Below are 27596 nucleotides of genomic sequence, written 5' to 3'. Positions count from 1 at the left end.
GAAGGGGGGCACCTGGGGGACTCAGTCGATTAAGCATCGGCCTTCAGCTCAGGTCCTGCTCCTGGGGTTCTGGGATCGAGTCCCGCATCAGGCTCCTGGCTCAATGAAGAGACTGCTTCTCTCCCTGCCTGCTCCTTCCTCTACTTATTCTCTCTCTTCCTGACAAATAAATAAATAAAACCTTTTAAAAAAAAGTATATATATGCAAACTGCAAACTAATACATACTTAACATTTTAACATTTTAATACACACTGAGTTCTACGCGGAGGCTAATTCCAGTAACTCCCGGTCATATAGAGGTCCCTGAGACACATGGACTCGATTATATGTTTGTGTTTTGTTTTGTTTTTAAGATTTTATTTATTTATTTGACAGAGAGAGAGAGATCACAAGTAGGCAGAGAGGCAGGCAGAGAGAGGAAGAGGAGGAAGCAGGCTCCCTGCTGAGCAGAGAGCCCAATGGGGCTGGATCCAAGGACCCTGAGATCATGACCTGAGCCGAAGGCAGAGGCTTTAACCCAACGAGCCACCCAGGTGCCCCTATTGCTTGTGTTTTAAGAGTAAGTTTGTCGTGTCCAGAGTTGTGCAGGTTCACTTTGGGCATAGATTCTGTCTCTAAGCCCTGTGGAGACACACACACACACACACACACACACACACACACGCACACACACATCTGCACTTAAACAGGAGCTTCTAAATAAACCGAGATAGCCCCTTGATTGCAGCGACAAAGAAAAAGAACTTAAGTGTCTTCCTACATGATCACTGGGAAGTTCATGTTTTTCAAATTTAAAACATGTGAATGGTATGACCCTTTTGTTTTATAAGTGCAAATTTCAGTTCATGCATGATTTATGGAAATTGAATAGTGTCTTTAAGAGTGAAATTCATTATTTCCCATTGTTGATCATTTGTTTGAAAACTGAAAGAGAACTGAGAAAATAACATCTTACAGCTGTGGTACGATTTAGGAGTTTTATCCTCATGCGAATTTATAAATGAGGTTAATCGGTCAGGAAAATATTTGCCACCGGCCCAAACCTGTCTTGGACTACGTGCAGAGAAACATTGAGCATTAAAGCTGTTCCTTGAGATCTATGCCCAGAGATGGTGGAGAAGGCCATTAACCGCAGCAAACAAAGGCAAGGAAATGGACAATTAAATAGAAAAAGAAGCAAATTTACAGAAGAATGCCAGGAGAAATGACGAAAAGCCACTGCTGTGAAAATGCCAGAAGTCTTGATCCTTCCACACCAAGAACCGATCACTTGATCAAAAGCAAGTCACGTCCTGTTCACTGTCATTCAACCATCGCTCTGATTTTCGTAAAAGAAGAAAACCTCTGAGTTTCTACTGAATAAAACAGAAATCGGTTAAGAATTTTCTGGTGATACATTTTAGTGATTTTCTACCAGAAGAGACATTTGAAATGGAATTTTTATAACTCTGTGCCCAAATGATCCCTGTGTTTAAGACGTTTCCCAACTGTTCATATATCCATCGCTTCATGTGGAGGAAACTCTTTGAGATTAGAATTAATAAGGCGGTGTTCTTCAGCCGTCTGTGGATGAAGACGGACAAATCCAGCTGTGGTGAATATTGAACACGAACACACGAAAAACGTTGGCAAAACCATGGGCACGTCTGCAGGGGTCAAGGCTCGAAATGAGAAACTATCATGTTGTTGTTTACTACGTCAGCAGACCAAAATGTAGGAATAAGTTTTTCCACATTCATGTAATTTAATAAGATTCATTTATGACACATTTTTCTTGTTTGTCCTGTAAATTTTTTTTCTGGCATGATTATATATACTAAGTTCAATAAAAGATATTTCACTGTCTCCATGTCTTTTCTGGTCATTACTATTATTTGCTTTGCTGCTGAAGATCATGTTGGTGAAGAGAAGACAGAGGGCGTTCATCCCTTCTGAGTGCCTGAGGCACCAGGCTCATCCTTGTTCCTGGGCTGCTTGGGAAACAGCAAGCCTCTGCTCCCCTTGGAGCCTCTGAACCTCTTCTTCTCCCCCCCTCTCCAGATCACTGAGGGACTGGGCTCACCCAGCTCAAATGTCACCTTGCTGGACGCCTGTCAGTCTGCATGTTTCCACCCTGCAGGACTCACTGTCTTATATGATCTTTAATATTTGTCTTCCCATTGTCTGTGTCCTACCACCAGCATGGAAAGCCCAGGGGGTGGGGTGGTGCTGTCCCTCCTGCCTGCAGGATATATCTATGGAGCTGAGCTCTGAACCAACCTGGAGAGGCAAGGGGAGAGGGGCGGGATCCACCAAGCGCAGGCCCCAGAGGCTGAAAGCAGGAGGAGTAAGTGAAGAAGAACCAGAAGGAGGTAGCTATCAGGTGGACGGTGTGTCTGGAGAACACAGAAATGACCCTAACACAGTTATCCTAACCCAGGGCCCACTGACAAAGGACATCAAGGTGTTTGGGCTTTATGCTCCAGAAAAGAAGCTGTCTGAAGCAAGAGAGTGCCAGGATCCCAGGTGCCTTCTGGAAAGTCCGTGACAGAGCGGGAAGAGATATCTCCATAAGCAGCAAGGGAAAAGGTGTGGAGGGGCACAAACGGGGGCGGAAGAATGGTTGGGGCTGCCCTCTTTGTATCTGCTGGAAAAGCACAGGGACCGAGATGCCACACAAACTCGCCACCTCTAAATTAACTCCATCCTGTCCCCCAGCACCAGGGTAGGGCCTTGGGCAGGTCTGGGCAGCAGGCCATGGGCAAGGCCAGGCCAGAAGATGGGTGCAGAGGGCTGGGGATGGCAAAGACAGGCACTGAGAGGCGTCCTAAGTCAGATGCTGGTGGGGAATGGAGACTAGCAAGCGATTCCCCAGGGGCACAACTCCACGTGCCTGCCAGTTATTCCCTCACCTCACTGGGGAGCCCTGGGTAGAGAGGCCATGGGGAGTTCTCTGGAGGCTGCCACAAATAGAGAATTTCCAAGAAGGTACCAGCGAAACATAAAAGGCCACTGGCCCCCTTTATTAAGATCTGGTTTGGCAAGAGAGCCATTGCAAACCCGGCCTACTCTGAACTGGCAGAACCTGTGGCCAGCTTGCACACCCAGAGACACACAGACAGAGCTCAGGAGCTGAGGCAGATGCTCCGGGAGGCCTCCCCCTACACGAGTGGCCGGGACACGCCTGGTCCCCGACTCAGCTGCTGATGGAGGAACCCTCCTGGGATAGGGAGCAAGGGGCACGCTTTGAATCTTTACATGCCACAAGGAAGAAAATCAATTTCAATGCCCAAAGGAGGGAATTAGTGCAGCTGAAGGTCACCAACCCCTCCAAGTCACTGTGTTGTTCTGGAGACTGGAACAGGGGGAAATGCCTCAGAGGAAGGTAAGAATGCTCCAGGTCTGAAGCAAACCCCTCTCCCCAGGCATCCTGTGAGGGAGTCCCAGCATGGGCAAGACCACACAAAGGAGATTTCTTTGTGTAGGCACTGATAGGGGCACAATCCCAAATTCTGCCTCCCACCACTTGAAACAAGTCACGACTGAGCTGCAGAGTTCTGACTCACGTGCAGTCTTGGAGGGACCCATGGACATTTGAGCATTATTGCAACAGCAGCGGCAGAAGCAGAGGTAATGGCCACTTTACCTTAGATGGGAAACACATGCTTCACAGCCCAGCCTTGGGGCTCCAGAACTCTCTGGTTCCCTGAGCACTGATATATGGATGCCTTCCAGATCCACTCCGGCAAAGCTGGAAACAAAAAACCCACTGATGCCCAATGACCATCTTTCCTTGGGGCTGGCACAACATAGCACAGGCAGAGCAGGGGTCCAGTAAGAGGTCCATTGAGCTGAACACTTGGAGCCCCATTTCTGAGAGTAGAGAGCACAAGGCATCTGGAGCCGACCTTCTTGTCCAGGCAATGTGGAGATGGGTGGACAATCAGTATCCTGCAGTTAAGGAGAAATAGATTTTTGCAGATTTTGTCAAGGTTGCCACTCCCTAGAAAATTTGCATTAAGTTCCAAATCCTTTGGGGAGATAAGGGGCTCAACCTTGTTTCCTGACATTCAAAGTTAGGGAGATCCATGGGGTGGACTGTACTGGCTCCCACTGAGACTGGGGCCAGGAAAAGCAATGAAGTTTCTGGAATGAAGACATCTTGAGAAAGTGGGGGTGTAGGCAGGTGACCTGGCAAGGACCCAGTGTTTGTAGGAGACATCCTCAGTGACTTTTCTGACAACCCCTCTCACCAGGGCTCCTGAGAGGCAACCCTTGTGGCCCTAAGTTCCTCTGGACAAAAGTGCTGGTTGGTGACCGCAGTGAGGGCGCAGAGGGGAGGGAGCAGAAAGCAGGGCTGCCCCGCACAGCAGCTGCCTGGAAGCCACACCCTAATGCTGTCCAGAGTTGGAAGACAATTAAAATAAATTAAAAACGGGTGGAATGACATCAGAAGCACAGGTCATGAAACAAGATATTGATAAATTGGACATCAGCAAAATTAAAAACTCCTGCTCTGCACAAGGCATTGTTAAGAGCATAAAAACACAAGGCACAAATGGGGAGAGAATATCTGCAGATCCCATATCCCATGAAGGATCCAAACCCCAATCAGATTACAAACTCTCAATAATAAGAAAACAACCAATCTAATAAAAAAAAAATGGGCCAAAAACAGACACATAAAAAAGTGCTCCAAATCACTTGGCATCAGGGAAATACAAATCAAAACCGCAATGAGATACCACCTCACACCACTCAGAATGGCTAAAATTAACAAGTCAGGAAACAACAGATTTTGATGAGGATGCAGAGAAAGGGGAACCCTCCTACACTGTTGGTGGGAATGCAAGCTGGTCTAGCCACTCTGGAAAACAGTTTGGAGGTTCCTCAAAAAGTGGAAAATAGAGCTACTCTATGACCCTGCAATTGCACTACTGGGTATTTACCCTAAAGATACAAATGTAGTGATCCAAAGGGGCACATGCACCCAAATGTTTATAGCAGCAACGTCCACAATAGCCAAACTGTGGAAAGAACCTAGATGTCCATCAACAGATGAATGGATAAAGAAGATGTGATATATATATATATATATATATATATATACACACACACACACACACACACACACATATACATACAATGGAATACTATGCAGCCATCAACAGAAATGAAATCTTGCCATTTGCAATGACGTGGATGGAACTAGAGGGCATTATGCTGAGCTAAGTAAGTCAATTAGAGAAAGAATTATCATATGATCTCCCTTGATATGAGGATTTTGAGATGCAGCATTGGGGGTTTGGGGGGTAGGGAAGTAAAAAATGAAACAAGATGGGATCGGGAGGGAGAAAAACCATAAGAGACTCTTAATCTCACCAAACAAACTGAGGGTTGCTGGGGAGGGGGGTAGGGATAGGGTGGCTGGGTGATGGACAAAAGGGAGGGTATGTGCTATGGTGAGAACTGTGAAATGTGTAAGCCTGATGATTCACAGACCTGTAACCCCGGGGCAAATACTATATTATATGTTAATAAAAATAATTTTTAAAAAATAAAATTTTTAAAAAATAATATTTTTTAAAAATAATATTTAAAAAATAACGAATAAGCACTGGAAAAGATATTCAGCATCATTAAATTAGCAAATTAAAATCATTAAATTAGCAAATTAAAACAATGAGATATCACTACACCCCTGTCAGATTAGCTGAAATGCGCCCCCCCTCAAAAAAAAAGGGAGGACAAGAGTAAGAATACTAAATGCTGATGAGGTTGCAGAGCCACTAGAATTCTCACACTCTGCTGGTTCGAAATGCTATGGCCACCTTGGGAAACAGTTAGGCAGTTTCTTATAAAATATAATCCTAAAGAAATGGAAATTTATGTTCCCATAAAAACCTGAATCCAAATGTTTATAGTGAATTTATTGCACCATCTCCCCAAAATTGGAAACAACCCAAATGTCCTTCAACTGGTGAATGGAGACACGAGATCTAGAACATCCATATGATGGAGTACAGCTCAGTATTAAAAAGGAGAACCAAGTCCTGGGATACATGAGAACATAGGGGAATCTGAAATGCACCATGCCAAGAGAAAGACGTCGATTCAGCGGGCTACCTACAGTATGATTTCACTTATCTGATGTTCTGGAAGGGAGGTGGAAGTGGGGGTGTCGAATGGGAGGCCACACACTGCACATGCTGGTGGAGACTTGCAAGGCATACCCCCCAGAATCACGTGATGGCTCGTTCAGAAGCCAGATGGAACATAAATAAATATCCACTATCTAAGCCTACTTGGCTCAAGTGGTAGAAGAAGGTGGGGAGAGGCTTGCTCACAAAATACTATAAATAGCCCATCACAGGAAAAACACTAAGGAGCGTTCATAAGGACTGCATGAGCTGATATTTCCGGGGTGCCCACAACAGGCCAGGCACTGTTGACTCGTTCAACCCACCCGTGACTCTGAGATGCTTCTATTACCCCCATTTTGCAAGTGAGAAATATCAAGGCAGAGAGAAGAAGTAATGTGCATGGGGTCACACACAGAGTGAGGGACGGAGCTGGCATTCAGTCCAGGCTAAGTGCGCCACCTTCACTATACACTGAGCTTCTGTCCAATCTGCATGGTTATAACCGCACAGACGGCTGAGCTGTGATTTCCGAGCATCCCCTCATGTCCCACCTGCCCACCGTACCCAGACCCCCACCTTTTTTGAGTTCTAGTTTATACCTGCATGGCATCGTCCAGCTCATGGGCTCACACAGACACACGCAAGTACACCACACACACACACACACACCCCACAGGCACACTCCAAGGAGCACAAGCTCCTCAAGGAAGCCAAAGGAATCCATAGAGCAAAACACCATGGAAGAATCATAAGACCCTGGTTCTTAAAAATAATACATCTCTTCCAAAAGAGGCCAGCACTCATGAACAGCAGTGAGAGCCAAATGACGTCTGCGCAATCCAGCCAATAAATTAATTTCATGTGGGAAAAAACTGGGTTGGCCCTGGGTTAATAAAGAGCCTGCCGACATAAAGATCTCATTATAAAACAGACTTCCCTGGCAAGGTTCTCCTCTGCTGAAGCTGTTTTGGATTCGAGCTTCTACCGGGTCCCCTGTGCCTAACAAAGATTCCACATCCAATGCAGAAAAGATGGCCCCGTCTAGACATCCTGCTGCATACAAAAAATACACAGCCTTCTCCTTGGGCACACAGATGTAAGCCCTGCAGAGCTTTTCCCAACCCCAGGTGCCAGTAGCCAGAAAAACTGGGGTGGATTCCGCTTTCAGACAAAGAAGGGCCTTTGCTGTTGCGATTCAGAAATAGTATTCAGGCTTTTCGTGGGAATAAGTTATGAGCTTCTAGAAGATTCTGAGGACGCCTAGTGAAAACTGAAGGGTGAAGTTTCTGTTGTAGAGCCAGCAATCCCTGGGGAAGAGGGGGCACATCCATGACTCATTGATGAAACGCAGACAGTTCCAAACCAAACTTTGCTGTAATTCAGCCAGTGCTGTGCTGAAGTGTCCCTTTGGTGTGGGCCCAAAGCAAAACCTCAGTAAGCACACAGATAATGTAAACAAGGAGGGTGGGCGGGGATGGAGACTTACTTAATCTCATTAATAACAAAAACATTCATTCAGCTCTACTCTGGGACCAGACACTTGCTTGGAGCTGGGTGCACAGTAGCGGCTGAACAGTGGTGGCTGAAGCAGGTGAGTGTCCCCTGTGGCTCACAGTGCCAAAACCAGACATGGTCCACAAGACAACACAGGGCTGACTCCACACTGCAGCCACCCTCTCTGTCCTCACTCGCCAGGCAACAGCCGAAGGGTCAGCTGCCTTGGATCGCAGCCCTGTCCCTCCCTCTCTCTGGAAGGCCCTTCCTCTAGCCTTTGTTCAGCTAGTTGTTCACAGCTCAAATGTTCTCAGCTCAAATGTCACCTCTCTGGGGGCTCACCCCAACGCCTACAAAAACCCCACCTTCCTCCCTCCCACAGTTGACACTGTTTATCCTGTTTATTTCCTTCAAGCAGCACATGAAGGTCTTACACACTTATTTTTACTGTCTGTCTCTCAAGCTAGATTGCCAGTGACACGGACACAGGAAATTTACCTGTCGTATAAATCCTTAAAGCCCTAGTGAGCACAGAGTACCTGGCACACGGTAGCATCGGAAGATTTTGTGGAACTACGAAAGCTACGCTCAGTTTCTGAGATAAAGTATGAAAGGGGGGGGGGTCTAATCTAAATGGGTGGGTGGGGAAGATCACTCGGAAGACGTGGCATGTCAGCCAGGACCAGAGGGAAGGTGAGGTTCGTCGGGTGCATGTGAACAAAAGTTCTAGGGCGGGGAGAAAGCCTTGTGTTGGAGAGGCGTCCAAGGAGGGGCACCATGGCTAAAGCCTAGACAGTGGACTGGAGAGGAAGGCAGGAACACATTAAGGAGTTCTAAACCTATTCTCCATGCAGCGGGAAGGCTCTGGGAGTTTAAAGCAAATGTGAGATAGAGTCTGACTTAGATTTTTAAAGAATCGTTAGGAGGAGAAAACATACATGACCTTGGGATGGTGATGCCTCTTTAAATACCAAAGGCACAATGCTGAAGAAATTACTAATAAGCTGGACTTCGTTACAGTTAAAAATCTCTGCTCTGGGAAAGACACTGTCAAGAGAATGAGAGGACAAGCCATAGGCTGCAGGTAAATATTTGCAAAAGACTCACCTAATAAAACACTGCTATCCAAAAATATGCAAAGGACTAAATAGGAAGAAAACAACCTGATTTTCAAATGGCTCAGAGATGGGCACCTGGGTGGCTCATGCATTAAGCCTCTGCCTTTGGCTCAGGTCATGATCCGGGGGGTCCTGGGATCGAGCCCCGCATCGGGTTCCCTGCTCTGCAGGAAGCCTGCTCCTCCCTTATCCACTCCCCTTGCTTCTGTTCTCTCTGTCAAATAAATAAATAATTTTTTTTTAATGGCTCAGAGGCTTAAAAAGAGATACAGATGGCAAATAAGCGTGTAAAAACTGCTCCACGTCACATGTCATTGGGCAAATGCAAATTAAGATAAGATACACCTCTGCGTGTCTATCAGGAGGGCCAAAATCCAGAATGTTTGATACCACCAAATGCTGATGTGGAGCATCAGGAACTCTCACTTACAGCTAGTTAACAAAGTGGTATAGCCACTTTGTACTACAGCTGGGTAGTTTCTTGCAAAACTAAAAATAATCTCAGCACATGATCCTGCATTCATGCCTCTTGATATTTACCCGAAGGAGTGGAAAACATGTCCACTCAGGAGCACTGAGGCGGGCTCCCCAGTGGGTGGAGTTGAGAGGGGCAAGCAGTTACATGGACAGTCAGTTAAGTGGACAACTTGATTTCAGCTCAGGTCAAGATCTCAGGGTCCTGGGATCGAGCCCTACATTAGGCTCCCCACTCAGCAGGGAATCTGCTTCAGGATTCTCTCTCCCCCTCTGTCCCTCACCCTGCTCACTCATGCTCTTTCTCTCTAAAAATAATAATAATAATAACAATAATAATAATAATTTAAATCTTAAAAAATATATTATGTCCATCCAAAAACCTGCACACTGATATTCACAACAGCTTTATTCGTGATTACCAAAGCTTGGAAGCAAGCAGGATGCCCTACTGCAAGTGAATGGATAAACCATTGACAAACTGTATGAATATTACATGCATATGACAAAGCATCATTCACTGCTAAAACACAATGATCCATCAAGCCATGATATGAAGGAAGCTTAAATCATTTTACTCAATGGGGGAAAGAAAGCTAATCTGAAAAGGCTATATACTATGTGATTTCAATTATATGACATTTGTGGGGGGAAGCATGAAAACACTAAGGAGATCAGTGGTTGCCAGGGGTTGGGGAAGCAGGGTGTTGGGGGGGTTTTAGGGCAGTGCCAGTACTCTATATGATACTACAGTGATGGGTACATGTCATTATGCATGTGTCCAAGCCCAAAAAATATACAACACAGAGAGTGAATCCAAGGTAAGCTATTGACTTCAGGTAACTGTAAGGTATCAGGGTAGTTCATCTTTGGTGAAAAGTATATCATTCTGGTGAGTGATGTCGATACTAGAGGCCATGCATATGTAGGGGTAGAAAGTATATGGGATATCTCTGTATCTTTCTCTCGATCTTACTGCAAACCTAACACTGCTCTAAATAAAGTCTGGGGTGGAGGAAGAGATCATTATGGCTATTTGGGTAGAGAACAGGCTATAAAGGGACAAGAGTAGAGGCAAAGAGACAAATTATACACAATAGCATTATCCAAGTAAGAAATAAAGGGGTGAGGGGGTTATAAGATGCATGATGAAGAGGCAGAGAGATGGATGGATTTGGATATGTCTTTTTTTTTTTAAAGGGTTTTATTTATTTATTTGAGAGAGAGAGAGAGAGAAAGATGACAAGCAGGGGGAAAGGCTGGTGGGAAAGCAGACTCCTTGCTGAGCCGAGAGCCCAACGCAAGGCTCAATCCCAGGACCTAAGCTGAGGCAAACGCTTAACCGACTGAGTCACCCAGGCACCCTAGGATAGATATGTCTTAAAGGAAACCCTGCAGGCTGGGAAAGTGTGAGTCTGCAGCACTGGTGGAGGGAAGGGGTGTTAAGAATAACAACGTGTGACTGTTTCAGTGATATGATTTGCAAATCATTTATCTGATCGGGGCTGGCATCCAGAATATATGAAGAACCCTTATAACTCAACACCAAAAGACAAATAACCCAATTTTAAAATCGGCAGAGGACTTGCAGACACATGTCTCCAAAGGAGATCTGAGAATGATCTCAGCAGTCACACAAAAAGGTGCTCAACATTATTAGGGAAATGCAAATCAAAACCATAACGAGGTACCACTTCATACCCACTAGGATGGCTCTCGTAAAATTTTTTTTAATGGAAAAAAATTAACAGCAAGGGTCTGTGAAGACATGTACCCTTGTCTGTCACTGGTGGGGACGTGAAACGACACAGCCTCTGTAGAAAGTTCAAGGTAGAATCACGACTCAGCAATTTCACTTCCTGGTATACACTCAAAGGCACTGAAAACTCAGAAAGAGACATGTTCCATGCATGGTCCTAGCAGCACTGGTCACAACAGCCGAAAGTGAAAACATCCCAAATGTCCTCCGGTAACGGACAAATGGATAGACACACTGGGACATATCCATTCCATGGAGTATCATTCAGCTACAAAAAAGAAAAACCCCGAAACACTAGGCTCAGTGAAAGAAGCCAGAGACAAGCATTCACAGGTTGTGATCCCAGTTATATGAAATATCCGGGATGGGTAAATCCACAGAGATGAAGTCAGACTGGTAGTTGCTAGGGGCTGGGAGAGGGAACAGGGAGGTATGCGGTTTTATTTTGGAGGAGGGCCATGTTTGGGGGCTAGAGAGGTGGTGGTTCCACAACACGGTAAACACAGAGTGCTGCTGACTGGTTAATTTTATGCTAGGGGAATAACACCTCAATGAATTAATTACAAAACAAAACAAAACAAAGTAACAACCAGGTTTGGGAACTGAGCCCTGGGAAAGATACAGGTGTCATTTCTAAGGTGGGAAAGACTGGAGGGAAAGATTTGGGAAGAAAGATTGAGTTTCAGTATTGGGCGGCACCTGGGGGCTCCATTGAGTTAAGCGTCTGCCTTTGGCTCAGGTCCTGATTCCCAGGGTCTTAAGATGGAGCCCAGAATTGGGAGCGGGGCGGGGCAGGGTGGGGGGAGGTCCCTGCTCAGTGGGGTGTCTGCTTCTCCTTCTCCCTCTGCCCCTCTACCCTGCTCATGCTGGCGCGCTCGCTCTCTTTCTCTCTCAAATTAATAAATAAAATCTTTTAAAAAGAAGGAGAGAGTTTCAGTATCGGACATGCCACATGGAGAGGTCTGAAGGGGGTTTCCAGGGAAGCAGTTAGAGATGGGAATCCAGGGCTCAGATAAGGAGGAGGGAGGGGGTTGGAGGGGGAGGGAGAAACTAGAAGCGACCAGCTGACAGTTTCCAAGTGTGGCAACATAGTGGCCACCAGGAGGGGCAGGAACAGAGCCAGTTCTCAGGAGTTAAAAAAAAAGAGAGAGTGGGAAGTAAAGATATGAAGATAGCTCGCGCGTACACAATTCTTTGTAAGCTTTCACAAGCTTTTACCTTTTTTAAGGGGATAAAAACTAAAGAATTGAGTAGGGAAGATAGGAGGGCAAGAACAAGCCTTTCAAAAATACAGGAGCTAATTCAGCCAGTTAGAAACTCACCTGGTACAGCCAGGCAAGACTGAGTGCTTGGGAGGGGGAAGGAAAGAGCCAAGTCAATGTGAGCGAGCCACGTCCTTCCTTGAGAAGTTGAAAGAGGAGGGGGAGGAAGACAGAGGCCAGGGGCAGGGGGTACCTAAGCACGTACTTTATACTGGGTTGGAGGTAGGAAGATGAGGTCATTTGTGATCTGTGGCTTCTATCTTTTTGGTGGGGGATAAAGGAGCGAGTGTAGTAGCCCAGGTGGTTCGAGGGGGATGGTCAGGACTAGCCGCCAAGAGAGTGACGTGGGCATAGATGGGGCTAGAGAAACCACTGACTTACAGTGATGACTTCCATTTTATAAAGCTTCCATCATAGTGGATGTCCACAATAACCTCAGGAAGTCGACGGAACCCCTTTCACAGACAGAACTCAGAAGTGTGAAGATGAGAACGTAAAGACCAGCTGTCCGGATTACTTCCCAAGCTCTTCAATGTCCAGGGAGCAAACCTGTGCAGAGCCTCAGCCCCTCCAGACACCTGGCATGGCCACGACAGCCAATCAAGTGAAAGCCAATCTTCTCAGGGCCACACCACCCAACAGCTGTCACCTCTGCGGAAAATGTATGGAAGGGGGACATGAACTCCTCAAAATGCTTCTCCACACTCGGGGAGCAAGCCACCGGTCCACCACGTGGGTGGACACCAACTCGGGACCCAGAGTCTATCATATTGATGACACTCACCATCCTGCTCTCTCTCCGAATGCAATGTACAAAAAACCAGAACACGGATTGGTTGGAGGTTTTTGGTTTTTTTTTTTTTAAACTAGAAAATGATTCCATGCTAACTAAAGTCTGTTTTTGTGCTCCTAGCACATGTTGGTGGTCTCATAGAACTGACATGCTGATAAAAGTCTGCTCTGACTGACAAAAGTTCAAGAGATTTTAGGGGGAAAAATGCAGATCAAGTTCTGGGAACTGAAACAGGACTTGAGAAAGGAGCCAGCTCTAGGGTGGGAGGGACAAAAACACTTCACCTTCTTCTATCTTAGCTCAAATGTCATCTTTCCAATAAGGCTCATCTTGACCACCGATTTTAAACTGCACTCCACCACATGCCTCAGTTCCCAGTTCCCCCAACCCTGCTTCTCTGAAACAGGATTTATACTTTCCAATATACTGTCTAATTTATTTCCTTCACTAATGCATCTCAAATGCTTAGAAAGGTGGCAGGTGCTCAATAAATATCTGTTGAATGAATGAATGAATGAATGAACAAAAGAAAGAAAGAAGGAATGAGCTTTGTCATGTCCCACGAATGTCTCCCTATAATTTTAGGTACTTTCATCTGGATGGGTGGTCCCATCCTAATCATAAAGCAGGCCCCCAAGCTTTTTCTGATCACACAAACCGATTGGTAAAAAGTTTGGCCATGCACTCCAATCCATATATAATTTATTCATATTTTGGTTAATTATATATGTATTACCCTACATGAATAATACATCATGCATATTTCAACTACCCAAAACTTTGTTAAAATTAAATATAAAGCAAAACAAATACTAATAGGTTATATTTTATTCGAGTATCAAAATAGAGCAGCTCCTTCTAGACATACAACAGCTGCCATCATGCCCCCTGGAGCCCTCCTAAGTCCGTTGGCATCCCCGTTAAGTGGCTGAGAAAACAGAAGCTCAGATAAGTAACTTCATCTGTGTCACAGTACATGGCAGAGCTAGGATAAAAACCTAGGGGTGCCTGACTCCCCAGCTCATGCACTACAGGGATGAGAGAGAGACCCCACCCTTAAGGCAGTTGTTCAAAGGGAAGCAAATCAAGAACCCAGCACACGTTCCCGACTCACCATTCCACTGCCCTGGACACAGCAGAAGACAGGATCCCAAGCTGTTCATCCCAGAACAAGCCATGGGCTGGTCCAGTCAGAGCCCGTATACACATCCTACTGACCCAGGCTGTTTGCACAGGCCCTCCATGCTCACGCTGACACCAAGACTCACTTGGGCAGCAGAACTGAACAAATTTAAGAACTGAGCTGTGCCCAAGCTGCCTAGTCCCCAGGCAACCTTATGTCCCAGTTGGACAGGGATACTCCCCATTTAGTTAGCAATACACCCCTTTGCACTTATGAGTTCTGATTACATACCCTTTCACTCCCAGGGGTTCCCTGGCCTGCACAAGGAATTGCAGAGTTACCCAATCTCTACCCCAGCTCAGCATACACTAGACTAAGCCCAAGGGCGGCTCTGATTGGAACTGAAAATGCTGTGATTTCTCGTATCTGGGGAGTACCCCCTCCTCGCCCCCCAAGGTCATAGCAGCAGGCCTCCCATTAGCAGCAGCTTACCCCAAGCCAACAAGGAATGCAAATTCAGAACCCTGAACTTTCTGGGTTGCTGGACCTCCTGTCCCACTATCACCCCATGTCAGCAGCCTGGCCCAGCCTCCAGCCTCACCCATGTCTCACCTCAGTAGGAAAACAGCATCGCAGGCATCGGCAGAAGCTTTCCTCAGAGACACCAATACAGGTGATAGGGGCCTTGTCATATCGAGATTCATCTGACAAACAGAACCCGGTAGACAGACACCTGCTCTGGCACCTGAGAGCAGACACCGTGCCTGGGGAAGGTAAGGAGAGGGAGGTGTCAGGCCAGCAGGAGCCAGGTCCACTCAGGAGCCTCCAGGCACTGGAGGAGCTGTCCTGGCTTCATCGGGTGGCTCAGGGGTCCTTCTGCTGTCCCTTCCCGACTGGCATATTCCTGGAAGGCCAGCTCCCCGCATCTGCACCCACTCTTCACCATGACTGTGCCTCCAAGCCCAGCCTTTAGGAGATGCCCTGGGAAGAACCCCAGAGCCTCGTATCCAACATGAGGAGACGAGAATCCCACCCAAGTGTGTGATGAGACGAGACCAAACGGTCCACAGTGAGTTCCGCCTGCCTGGATGCTGGCGGGAGTTCTACCAGCCAAAGCTGTCAGAAATATCCCCCAAACCTGGAGACATGCCACGGTCAACGTTTTAGCTTTTTTTTTTATTGTGTTTGCCTCCTAGCTGTGGCCGGGTTCAATTTTGGTGGGGAAAGGCACAGAGGGGGCCCAATTCTGCTCTAGCAAGAGTTGACTCCCTGCCTCAAAGCACAAATCCTGACCCGCAAAAACAGAATGATCTAAGATCATATGATGAATGGCATAATAATTCTCAAAACTATAGGATATTTTGACTTTATATATTTTTTTTAATATAGTCTTTGTTCTTGGTATTGCTGGTTTCTGCCCCCAGCAGACTGGAAGGCTATGCCATTCCTTGGTTGTGAGGCTAGAGTGGGCAAGGCTCTACCTTCTCTCGGCCTCAGTTTCTCCATGTGTACACTCCGAGTCCTGGCCTGGATGTCTCCGTGATCTGATGGGACCTGTGCAGTGAGAAGCGACCCCAGCTTCTCAGCAGGGTCAGCCTGTCAAAACCCACCTTCCCTACCTGGGGTTGGAGGGACTCTGTGTCAACAGTGCTCATGCCCAGACCGGGCATCTGAAGATGGCCTGATTACCTGCACGGAACCTGTCCCAGGAGGCAGGATGTGGACTGCTCTCAGGCACAGCAGGCTTTGCCCACAAGCAGAAAAGGAGGTGGGTGCCAGGGAGAACTCAATCCATAGGCTCTCTGATTGCCCAGACTATGGACACTTTGGAATTCTGAATCAACTAGCCTTGCAGCCATCCCTCAAACATTCCCAACCCTAATACAGACCTGGGGGAATTCCCTTCATTGATTTTTGTCTCACAAATGCTTTGGCTAAAACGTGGGTCCAACAGGGGCCCAATATTTATGATCTTTACTTCATTTTCAAAAGCTGAAAATGCTGCTCCTGGATTTTCTCCCAGCCCAGGGTGGAAACTATACGAAAGAGGAATGGGAAGCATGGGCAGGGGTCTTCCAAGAGCAGCCCTCAGCAGATTAGCCCACGGATTAGCAGGTGCTCGAGTTGAAGGCACAGGTGGCAAACCAGGTTCAGAATTCTCAGGAGAAGCCAGGAATTCACCACTGACCTGGCCTTCAGGGTACACTCAGCCTCCCCTGGAGTGCACCCAGGCACAAGCCTTCCCTAGACTGAAAACCCACAAATCTCAACCCCACAGGTATTAGCCAACACTTCCTGCAAGCATTTTTCATGTTTTCCCTCAAGAAGTTTATAAGCATAGAAGAAATAAATTAAAAGCAGTTATTAACATCAAATAATAATATGATCAAACAGTAATAGTCACTACTAATCTACCCTGTGAGATTAAAAGATTATTTCCAGGGGTGCCCGAGTGGCTCAGCAGGCATCCAACTCTTAATTTCGGCTCAGGTCACGGTCTCAGTGTCCTGGGATTGGCTCTGCCCTCAGCAGTGAGTCTGCATGTCCCTCTCCCTTCCTCTCCCTATGGCCCTCTCTCTGCATTCTCTCTCTCTTTCTAAAATAAATAAAATAAAATCTAAAAAAAATTATTTCCAATCTATTGATAAAAATATTTTTACAAATAACACTCATTAAGTGTTAATTATAAGTCAGACAAGTTCTGAGTACTTGCCATGATCATTTCTTATAAATCTCATAGATTGTCTGTGGTAGGTTCCACTCTCAAGTGCATTTTGCAAATGAGGAGACTAGAGTCCAGAGAGGTTAAGACATTTGCTCAAGATCACACAGCTCATAGGTGATAAAGCTCAGCCTCTAACTTCTGCCGCCTCACATAAAGGTCAGAGAGTGTAAATGGTTTCTGGGTCATGTTGCTGCTACCCTGGGGTCCAGACTGAGTGCCAGGCCCTTGGATGTTTAGTCTCGTGGATACAGGAGCCGTGGGGTGGGCGCACGGTGACAAGTGTGCAGAGCTGTCACCCCGGTGGCAGGATGTAGACCTACCAGCGTCTGTCCCTGATGTTGAGCACTCAGAGGCAAGAGCAGCAGTGGCTGACACTGTGCCCCTGCTGACCGCCACATCAGGAAACCCCTCCAGCTCCCCACTCTGCCTTCGCCGCTCCAACGCGCCATACGAATCTCGTTTCTCGCCCGGCTGTTGGCCCCAGAGCACTGGCGGCTGTCTACACGCGCCCCTCACACCTTCGCAGCGACGCGGGGCATGAATCACTTCTCTCTGTCGAGGTTCTATTTTTCTTGTTTTAAAAAGAGCACCTATTCTTCTTATTATTCTGAGGATAAAAAAAAAGTTGTCTCTTTTTTTGGCTTAGAAGGTGGCTGAATTTTTCAATATATTCATGCAAACGAGATATTTCATCTCATGGATTTTATCCCAGTTCTGTCTATGCACATTTTAAATAAATTAAGATGAAATAAATCCATTTTATTATATTACCCAGTGCCATCTCCATGAAATAATGCCCATATTTGTATTTCCTAAGGAATGTTGACGTGGCTAAAAATGTCGCAGCAAGTGTAATCTTTGAGGATTGTGCTGCCAGAAAAAAAATAAATCTAGGCCTTTGTTTAGAGCCTAGAGTGGCACCACTTTTGATTGAAATGGCCTGAAATATCCATCCCCAAAACATGGACAAGGCAGTAAAGTATACAGAATTGATCACCATTGGCTCGGAAACAAAAGTGGTGTGCCTTCCTTTGTTTTCTTAACATCTGTTCTTTCCCTCCCAGCGTAAACCACCCCACAGAAATAAATTACACAGCCTTCCTTGTTTTAGGGAAGGAGAAAAAAGGGTTTGCAGCGGCCATCCCCGAGGCACCCAGGCAGCTACCAAACACCCAGACCTTTCCCCGCCTCCCTCACTGTAGCACTGGACACATTCCGGGCCGTCTTCTCCTCGCGCCACACAGACTCTGACCACAAAAACTCCAGCATCTCCACTTTCCACTCCCTTCAAAGAGGGGCAGAACGGTGTAGAGCCCGAGAGGAGAAGTTTCCCACTCTGTAGCCTCTCATTCCTTTAAAAAGGCAGAGGGACCCACACCGGTGACACCTGGGAGGTCGTCATTGCTCCAAAGCCACTCTGACGTCAGCCAGCACCCAGGGATGAGAAGAGCTCCCTTCTGATCAGGAGATAAACTTGGTTCAACAAAGAATGGATGAGACTGAACGATAACCCAGACCGTCAACAGCCAGAGCCGGGCCAGACCCTCCTGCCTGGGAGTGTGGTTCTCCTAGAACTTGGAACAGATGGAAGAAACAGAAAAACAGCTTCAGAGAGGGCAACTGCTGGCTCCAATCCAAAGCTCAGGGCCGCCTCTCTTTGCTCCTTCCTCCTCCACATCCCTTTCTCCACCGTTCCTGACATCTCATTCTCTGCCTGGCATCACACCCAACATAACGGATAGATGGACAGACAAGCAGACTCGTCGATCATAGCCAGCCCAGCTCTTTCTAAACAATGACTCCGGGTATGGGAAACAATGCTAATAATTGCTGGCTGCGTGTGCAACGAGCGGGGGCCTCACACAGAAGCACACCTGTGATACATCAGCCCTCAAGGCCAAAATGGTGCCCCAACACGCCTGAGCATCCCAGCTAAGGAACTTGGCTCTTTCTGTGACTGTGCTTGTGGGTATAATTCACATGCTTTCTGGCAAAAATAAGATGCCTCATCAGAGCAGCTTGCCAGGTTCCCCAGCAAGAACCCAACACAAACGTACAGCCGCCTCGCGATTAGGAGCCTACTTCCCATCTCCGGGGGCTCTGGGACACGCACGTGCTTTCACTTGCCAGAGTCACCACCAGCTGGAAAGACACATCCAATCCTGCGGAAACGGGAACTTTTCGGGGCAGGTATTGTATCAGATATTGATAAGAGAAAGTGCCTCTGTACTCTTCTAGGAACTTCCTCAGGCCCACCTGGTGACAAATATCCTGAAAAGGTAGACAGCTCTCCCTCCAGTAAATGCAAGGAGACTTTACACTTCCTTTTCCAGGGCCTATTCTGGGGCCAGCTGGGGAAAGAAAGTGAGGCCTGGTAGTGAATCGCCAAGCCTCCAGTGCTCATGGAGCCAAGTGATATTCTGGGCTGGCTCCTTCTCTCCATCCCCCACCCCACCCGCCCATCCCGCCCCACTGCCATTAGTGTCAATTAAGTTCAGCCTGACAGGCCACCTTTGACAAAATGCTAGAGCAACAAAGACATAAACAACGCCAAAGCCTTTGGAGTTGATGCATAGTTGCATTTAATAAACATTTGTTTGCATATTTTTTATCATGCTAATGAATATAATTACTTTAATTTATGTCATCAAGCTATGATTCTGTTCTGATCTATACGTCACTTAAATGTGTAGTGTTAGCATTTTGCACACACTGGTAATTTGAAGAAGGGGAAGGATTCGCCCCTCCTGTGAGGACGTGGAGCAACCTTCCACAGTCGAATATGCCCTTGTGGCAGCAAAACCCAGCACTGCAGCTGGGGGTCCTGGCTTGGCACCCCTAGAAGGGTGAAGAGGCTTTCCACTGACCGGAAGACCTTCTCCAAAAAGTACACATTTTCACGCCCCCACAATCTTTCCCAAGACAAGGCATCTGAGCACTTACCCCCAGCACAATATTTGACACACACTCATGAAAAAAAAAATTTAATCATATTCATGGTTTTACTGATTATCAAAGTAATGCACAGGGGCTCCTGGGTGGCTCAGTGGATTAAGCCTCTACCTTCAGCTCAGATCATGGATCTCAGGGTCCTGGGATTGAGGCCCGCATCTCGCTCTCTGCTCAGCAGGAAGCCTGCTTCCCTCTCTCTCTGCCTGCCTCTCTGCCTACTTGAAAACTCTCTCTCTGTCAAGTAAATAAATAAAAACTTTTTAAAAATAAATAATAAATAAATAAAAGTAATGCACACTTATTTTAAAAATTTTAGAAAACATGGGAGATCATAAAGAGATTTGTGAAGATGATGAACTAAACTTTTACTCTCAAAATATTTAGAAAAATTTATAATATATCTAATATTATATATATCCTCTAAACTGCCCTGGGTACAGGAAGGGATATTCTTAGTAAATCAGAAGGCATGAGAATTCCCTGAAAAATAAACGGAAGATAGTATCTGATAGAAGAAAACATATAATCAGAAAAGAACCCCAGGTACCAGGAACGTGCCGAGTTTGGGGCCCGGGGGTTTCCCTGGAACACCTGCAGAGCACTGTTTTTGAGAACTACATTAGGAGAAGCAGACAGACTCACCACCAATCATTTCCTACCTGTGGCCAGTATATCAGACAGTATCCTGGACTGACAATATAGCCTGTTGGAGAAGTAATGTGCATGAGTACCTCCTCCAGCAAGGCAAGACGGTGAGCCCTCACCCAGAAGTGTGGGCCAGCTCTTCCTCTCTGTATCCATAATACAAGGAGGAGAGCTACAGAAAAAGATTAAAAATTAACTGAGGCATCAAGCTGGAAGCTTCTGTCCCCCACCCAGAGATAATGCAATCAGAGTATGCAACCAGAATCCTGGCATAGGACATCACGCCATCACATACAGCCCCAGACCAGTAAGTGCTCTCCGCCACCACACAGCCTATGAGTCCCCTCACCCACTCAAAGATGCCATGAATTCAGAGGGCCACTGGCAAAAGAAATTCTGCCACCACAATCATATGGCCCTAAAAACACTTTCCATCTCCTACAGGCAGGGGCACCTGGCACACAGGCACACATCCTAGGAGGTGTGCTTTCTCTATGGGGAAGATCTTTCCTAGCAAGAGTTACCAGATGTCCCAGCCTGGGGAAGCATCTTCCCATTCAAACAGAAGCAGCAGGGATAGTGGGAGCCTCTGTAGGAGGAGATAAACCAAGCAGATCAAAATAACACCACAGAGGCTCTGAAAATTAGACTGTCATTGGAACCATAGCCCACAAAAGTAGGCCAGAGCCTGCATGCCAAGCCTAAACAGGGTAACTGCCTGCTAAAATGAAAATTTTAAATGGGGCCCATAGTCTTCTAACACAATAGCCAAAATGTTCAGAACACAATTGGAAGTCACCCATCATACCAAGACACAGAAAAATTACAACTTGAATGAAAGAAAGACAATCAATGCAGGCCAACCCTCTGAGATAAATCGATAGTGGAGATAACTAGCAAGGATTTTAAAGCTACTGTCATAGAATTGGTTCAATAAGCAAGTAAATATTCTCTTGAAACAAATGAAAAATTGGGAAAATCTCAGTAAAGAGACAACTTATTAAGAAGAACTAAATGAAAATTATAGAACTAACTTTTGTATCAACATGAACAGGACTGGAAGAGATTATGCTGAGTGAAATAAGTCAAGCAGAGAGAAAGTCAATTATCATATGCTTTCGCTTATTTGTGGAGCATAAGGAAAAACATGGAGGACATGGGGAGATGGAGAGGAGAAGGGAGTTGGAAATCGGAGAGGGAGACGAACCATGAGAGACTGTGAATTCTAAAAAACGATTTTTGGAGGGGTGGGGGGTGGGAGGTTGGGTGGGCCTGGTGGTAGGTATTGTGGAGGGCACGTATTGCATGGAGCACTGGGTGTGGTGCATAAACAATGAATACTGGAACACTGAAAAGAAATTTAAAACATAAATAAAAATTTAAAAAAAAAAGAAAATTGTAGAACTAAAAAAGTCAATAGTAGAAAAAGAAAATAGCTGGATAGGCTCAATGTTGATTGGAGATGATCAAGAATAAAATCAATGAACATTAGTACAGACCAAGAGAAATGACCTGATTGGAACAGGTACAAAACCAACTAAAAAAATGAACTGAGATTCAGGGACCTATAGACAAAATTAAGATACAAAAATATGTGCCACTGTAGTCCCAGAAGAGGAGAAAGAGTGGGACTGAAAAAGTTTTCAAAGAAATATGGCTGAAAACTCTCCAGATCTGACAAAAGATATAAACCCACCAATTGAAAAAGGTGAGCAGATAAAATAAAAGCCCTCCTCCAAAAAAAATTCCATCTGGGGTGCCTGGGTGGTTGAGTCAATTAAGTGTCCAACTCTTGATTTTGGTTCAGGTCATGAGCTCAGATCAGGAGATCAAGCCCCATGTAAGGCTCCATGCTGGGCATAGACAATACTTAAGATTCTCTCTCTCCCTCTGCCCCTCCCCCCAGCCCAGTCTTTCTTTAAAAAAAAGTCCATAAATAAAATTATAAATAGACAAACAAATAAATAATCCATGCTAAAACCCACTGCAATTAAATTTCTGAAACTAAAGATGAAGGAAAATATTAAAGCAGCAAAAGAAAACACATTATCTAAGAGAATATCAAATTAAATGACATTAGATTTCTTCTCTAAGAACATGGAGACCAGCAGGAAGTGGCTGAAAGAAAAGAATTATCATCGGAGAATTCTATATCTAACAAAATTATCCTTTTGGAAAGAAGGGGAATTAAAGACACAAAGGAAAACGGAAAGAACTTAACACTAGCACACCTACCCATAAAGAATCACAAAATGAAGTTTTTCTAATAGAAAGGAAACACTCAAAGAAGAAATCTCAAAACATCTAGGAGAAAAGAACAATGGAAAGAGTAGAAATGTGGATAAATACAATAGGCTGTCTTCCTCATGAGTGTTCTAAATCATGTGTGATGACTGAGGCAAATACTATAACACCATCTGCTCTAAAATATTTTAAAGTGGGGATATTTTTTAAAGGAAGGATCTAAAATAAGTAAAGTTTCTACACTTTACTCATAATCGTAAAATGTTGATATTAGTAGACCATTATAAGTTACATATTGATATTGTGATAGCCATAGTAACTAAAAAAGCTATACAAAATGATAGACTCAAAAACACTATAAATCAAGATCAAATCTTTTAAAATGTTCAAGTAACTCACAGAGGCAAGAATGGGAAAACAGAAATGTAAACAAACAGAAAACAAAACAAAATAAAATGTCAGGCTTAAGCCTTAACATATCAACAACTAGATTAAATATAAATGGTTTAAATAAACTGATCAAAAGTCAGAGATTGGGAGAGGGAATTAAAAAATAATGACCCACCTATATGCAGTTTACAAGCACTTCAAATTCAATGACATAAGTAGGTTGGAAATAACAGGATAGAAAAAGATACACCATGAAAACATTAATTTCTAAAAATCAGGAGAGACTATGTTACTATCCAATAAAGTGAACTTCAGGGCAAAGAAAATTATTAGAGACAATGGGGAACATTACAAAATGTCAAAAGGATTCACGCTCCAGAAAAACAAAATAATCCTAAATGTGTGCACATCAAACAATAAAGTTTCAATATATGAAACAAAAATTGACAGAGCTAAAAAGAGAAATACATAAATACACAATTATAGTTGGGGACTTCAATACGTACTTAGCAACTGACAAAACTACTGGAGAGGAAATTAGCAAGGATGGCAAAGATGTGAACAACATGAGTTCTTATTGACATATATATAATACTCCACACAACAACAGCAGAATATACATATGTTTCAAGGGCTTGTGGAAGATTCACCAAGATAAACCACATTACAGGGCCATTAAACAATCCTCAACAAATACTGTACATAATAACATATATGTAAAAATTAATATTGCACAAAGTATGCTTTCTGATCATAACAGAATCAAACTAGCAATCAAAAAATGAAAAAGAAACAGAGAAGGAAAGAAGGAAGGAGAAAGAATGTGAAAATCCCTAACCATTTGGAAATTAAAATAACATACTTCTAATAATTTCATAGGTCAATGAAGAAGCCTCAAAGGAAAATACATTTTAAAAAACATAGAACTGAATAAAATGAAAATACAGCATATCAAAATATATGAGATGCAGCCAAAGCAGTGCTGAGAGGAAAATTTATAGCATGAAAATGCATACATTAGAACAGAGGAAAGGTCTCAAATCAATAAATCTAAATTTCTGCCTCAAAAAAATTTTAAAAAGAGAGGAAAATAAACCCAAAGCAAGCAAAGGAAAAAAATAATAAATATCAAAGCAGAAATTAATGAAATCAAAACAGGAAAACAACAGAGAAAACCAATGAAGCAAAAAGTCAGTTCTTTGAAAACTTAATAAAATTAATAAACCTCTAGCAAGAATGACAAATAAAAAGACTGAATATCATATCATATCATTAATATCAGGAGTGAAAGAAACAATATCCCTTCAGATACTAGAGTTAAAGGAAAACATGAGATCACTATGTATGACTTTTCCCTAAATTCCACACCTGAAAAAAATGGACCAATTCCTTAAAAACCATCAATGAACAAAATCCAATGAAATCAAATATATAATGTGAATAGACCTATAAACATTATAAAAACTGAGTTCATAACTTTAAAATCCTCCTCCTTTCAAAAAATAAAAATAAAAAAGGAAGAAAGAAGCCATCTGCAGACCCAGATGGTTTTGCTGGAGAATTCCACCAAAGATACAAAGGATAACTAACATCAATAACCTAAATTTTACACAATCTACTCCACAAGCTGAAGAATAAAAATTACATGATCCTATCAATTGACAAAGAAAACACATTGAACAAAATATAAATCCCACTCAGATAAAAATTCTCACCAAGTTAGGAACAGAAAGGAACTATCTCAAATTATAAACAGCACCTACAAACACAATACAGTTAACATCAAACTTAGTGGCAAAAGACTGAATGCTTTCTAAGATCAGGATGTCACTCACACCATGTCAGCTGAAAATAATACTGGGAATTCTCACTAATGCAAAAGGAAATGAAAAGACACAGAAAACATACAGTTTGGAAAGGAAGAAATAAAGTCATCTCTATTTGAAAATTATACAATTATATACATAGAAAATGTCAAAGGCTGTAAAAAAAAATTCCTACAAGAAATAAGTGAGTTTGCCAAGATCATAGGATCAAAGATTGACATATATATCAATCGAATTTGTGTTATATCAACAATGAACATGTAAGAACCAAAACTGGAAACACAGTTCCATATAAAATGGAAGGAAAATGATACACCTAGGTATGAACTTAACAAAACATGTCCATGATGCTTGTGTTTAAAATTACAAAATGCTAACAAAATCAAATACCTAAATACATGGAAAGACATATGACACTCATGGATTTTAAGACTCAAAATAGTAAAGATGTCAATTCTCTCCCAACTGATTTATAGGTTTTTTTTTAAAGGTTTTATTTATTTATTTGACAGAGAGATTACAAGTAGGCAGAGAGGCAGGCAGAGAGAGAGAGGAGGAAGCAGGTTCCCTGCTGAGCAGAGAGCCCAATGCGGGACTCGATCCCAGGACCCTGAGATCATGACCTGAGCTGAAGGCAGCAGCTTAACCCACTGAGCCACCCAGGCGCCCCTGATTTATAGGTTTAATGCAATTTCTATCAAGCTATCAGCAGAGTATTTTGTAGACATAGACAAGCTGATTCTAAAATTTATATGGAAAGGCACAGATCTTGGAATGACTTTTAAAAACTCCTGAAAAAGAAGAATAAAGATAAAGAAACAGGTAAGAAATAAAAGATAAATAAGAAATTATTCTATCTGACAGCAAAGCTTCAAGACAGTGTGCTAAGCAAATGAAGCCAGACTCAAAAGGATACATGTTGTATGATTCGATCTGGAAAGGTAAATACATAGGGACAGAAATATAAATTGGTGGTTGCTAGGGTATGAGAGTAGAATGACTCCAAAGGAACATGGGAAGTGATGAGGGGCAACAGGAACCATGCATACACTGATTGTGATGATATTCACTCAATTGTCTATATTTGACAAAATTCATTAAACTGTACATCTAAAATACATAAAAAAAATTAACTGAGAATCCTATTTATGAAAAATAATGAGGCTTCCCAAAACAACCAAATATTTGAGGAAACCTATCCCAATCCATAAGGGACACCAAATGCAATAAATAGAAAAAAACTAAGAAGAGTGTAAAATGAGTTAATAGAACAAGTAAAGATCAACTTTAAGTGAAGTATTCACATACAGTAAGGTCTACAGAGTAACTATGAAGTTGGCTATTTCAAGAAATCAATTTAAGATCTTCCAGAGAAAAATATGACAGCTAAAATGTAAAAGAAAAAACTTAGAAATGGGTTAAATAGAGAATAGACACTTGGAGAGCACATGGAAGCACTAGACTACTGATTCTCAGAATAAAACATAGGCAAAAATGACAAGGAAGGACAGAAGCAAATGAGAGAAAGAAACTTGCAAGTTAGATCCAAAAGTTCTAAAATCTATTTAATTCTGCAGAGAAAGCAGAGAATAGAATGGAAGGGAAAAAATGAGAGAAATAATATATGAAAATGTCTAAGACCTGAAGAAAAACACTGAGTATTTAGAGTGAAAGGACCCGTAACTACTCAGCAAAATAAAAGGAAAAAATTGTAATTAAAATTACAGATTTTGTGAAATTCAGAGAATCAAGTAAAAGACAGAACTCTAAAAACCTCCAGAAAAAAGAATGTTACTGGCAAAAAATCAAAGATCTCACTGGCACCTGACTTCAGCAACTCAGAATACTGAACAGCAGTATTGTCAAATTTCTAAGAGAAAACGATATTAGATTTACATTTTTTTATATATTTTATTTATTTAAGAGAAAGAGTGGGGAAGGGACAGTGAGGGAGTGAGAGGGACAAGCAGACTCCTCACTGAGCAGAGTTGTATGTGGGGCTCGATCTCACCACCCTGAGATCATGACCCGAAACAAAATCAAGAGTCGGATACTTAACCTACTGTGCCACCCAGACACCCCTTGAGTTTACATTCCTATATCCAGCCAAAATAGGGGGCAAGCATTCAGCAAAATAAAAACTGTTCTAAGTCATTCAGTGATTCAAAGTTTATCACACACAAATCCTTCCTGGAAGAATTATATGAAGATGCACTGCAACAAGGTGGGGGCTGGGGTGAGCCTGGTGGTGGGTATTAAGGAGGGCATATATTGCATGGAGCATTGGGTGTGGTGCATAAACAATGAATTTTGGAATGCTGAAAATAAGATAAATAAAATATTTTTTTTAATAAAAAAAATAAAAGAATCCAAGACTTTTGGGAGTCAGCAATAGTGCTCAAAGAAATGAGTGAAATTTATAGTTGAGTCTAGATAATTAAAGAAAATTAAATGACAAACTGGGAATAAAATCTCAATTGATGGAGTGCCTGAGTAATGCACTTGGTTAAGTGGCTGACTCTTGGTTTTGGTTCAGATAGTAATCTCAGGGTGGTGAGATCAATCTCCACCTCAGGCACACTCAGCATGAGTCTGCTTAAGACTCTCTGTCCCTCTCCCTTTGTCCCCCCCGCCCTTCTCTACCTCTCTAAAATAAACTTTAAAATC

At 43.7% G+C, this 27596-nt stretch overlaps 1 long non-coding RNA gene across 1 annotated transcript in view; it reads right to left on the bottom strand.

Annotated features, from left to right (window-relative positions):
* Positions 1-2762: 2762 nt before the first annotated feature.
* LOC132004853 (uncharacterized) overlaps positions 2763-27596 on the bottom strand; it is a 44148-nt gene continuing 19314 nt past the window's right edge. Inside the window, exons 2-3 of the long non-coding RNA XR_009400665.1 lie at positions 14760-14911; positions 2763-3932 (exon numbers count right to left, since the gene is read on the bottom strand). This is a non-coding gene — a long non-coding RNA (uncharacterized LOC132004853). The remainder of the gene's footprint in view (positions 3933-14759; positions 14912-27596) is intronic.

This window comes from Mustela nigripes, chromosome 17 (genome assembly GCF_022355385.1).
Source record: "Mustela nigripes isolate SB6536 chromosome 17, MUSNIG.SB6536, whole genome shotgun sequence".
Taxonomy (NCBI): Eukaryota; Metazoa; Chordata; class Mammalia; order Carnivora; family Mustelidae; genus Mustela; species Mustela nigripes.
The sequence above is the reverse complement of the archived record's forward strand: the minus strand, read 5'-3'. Positions and strand labels throughout refer to the sequence as shown.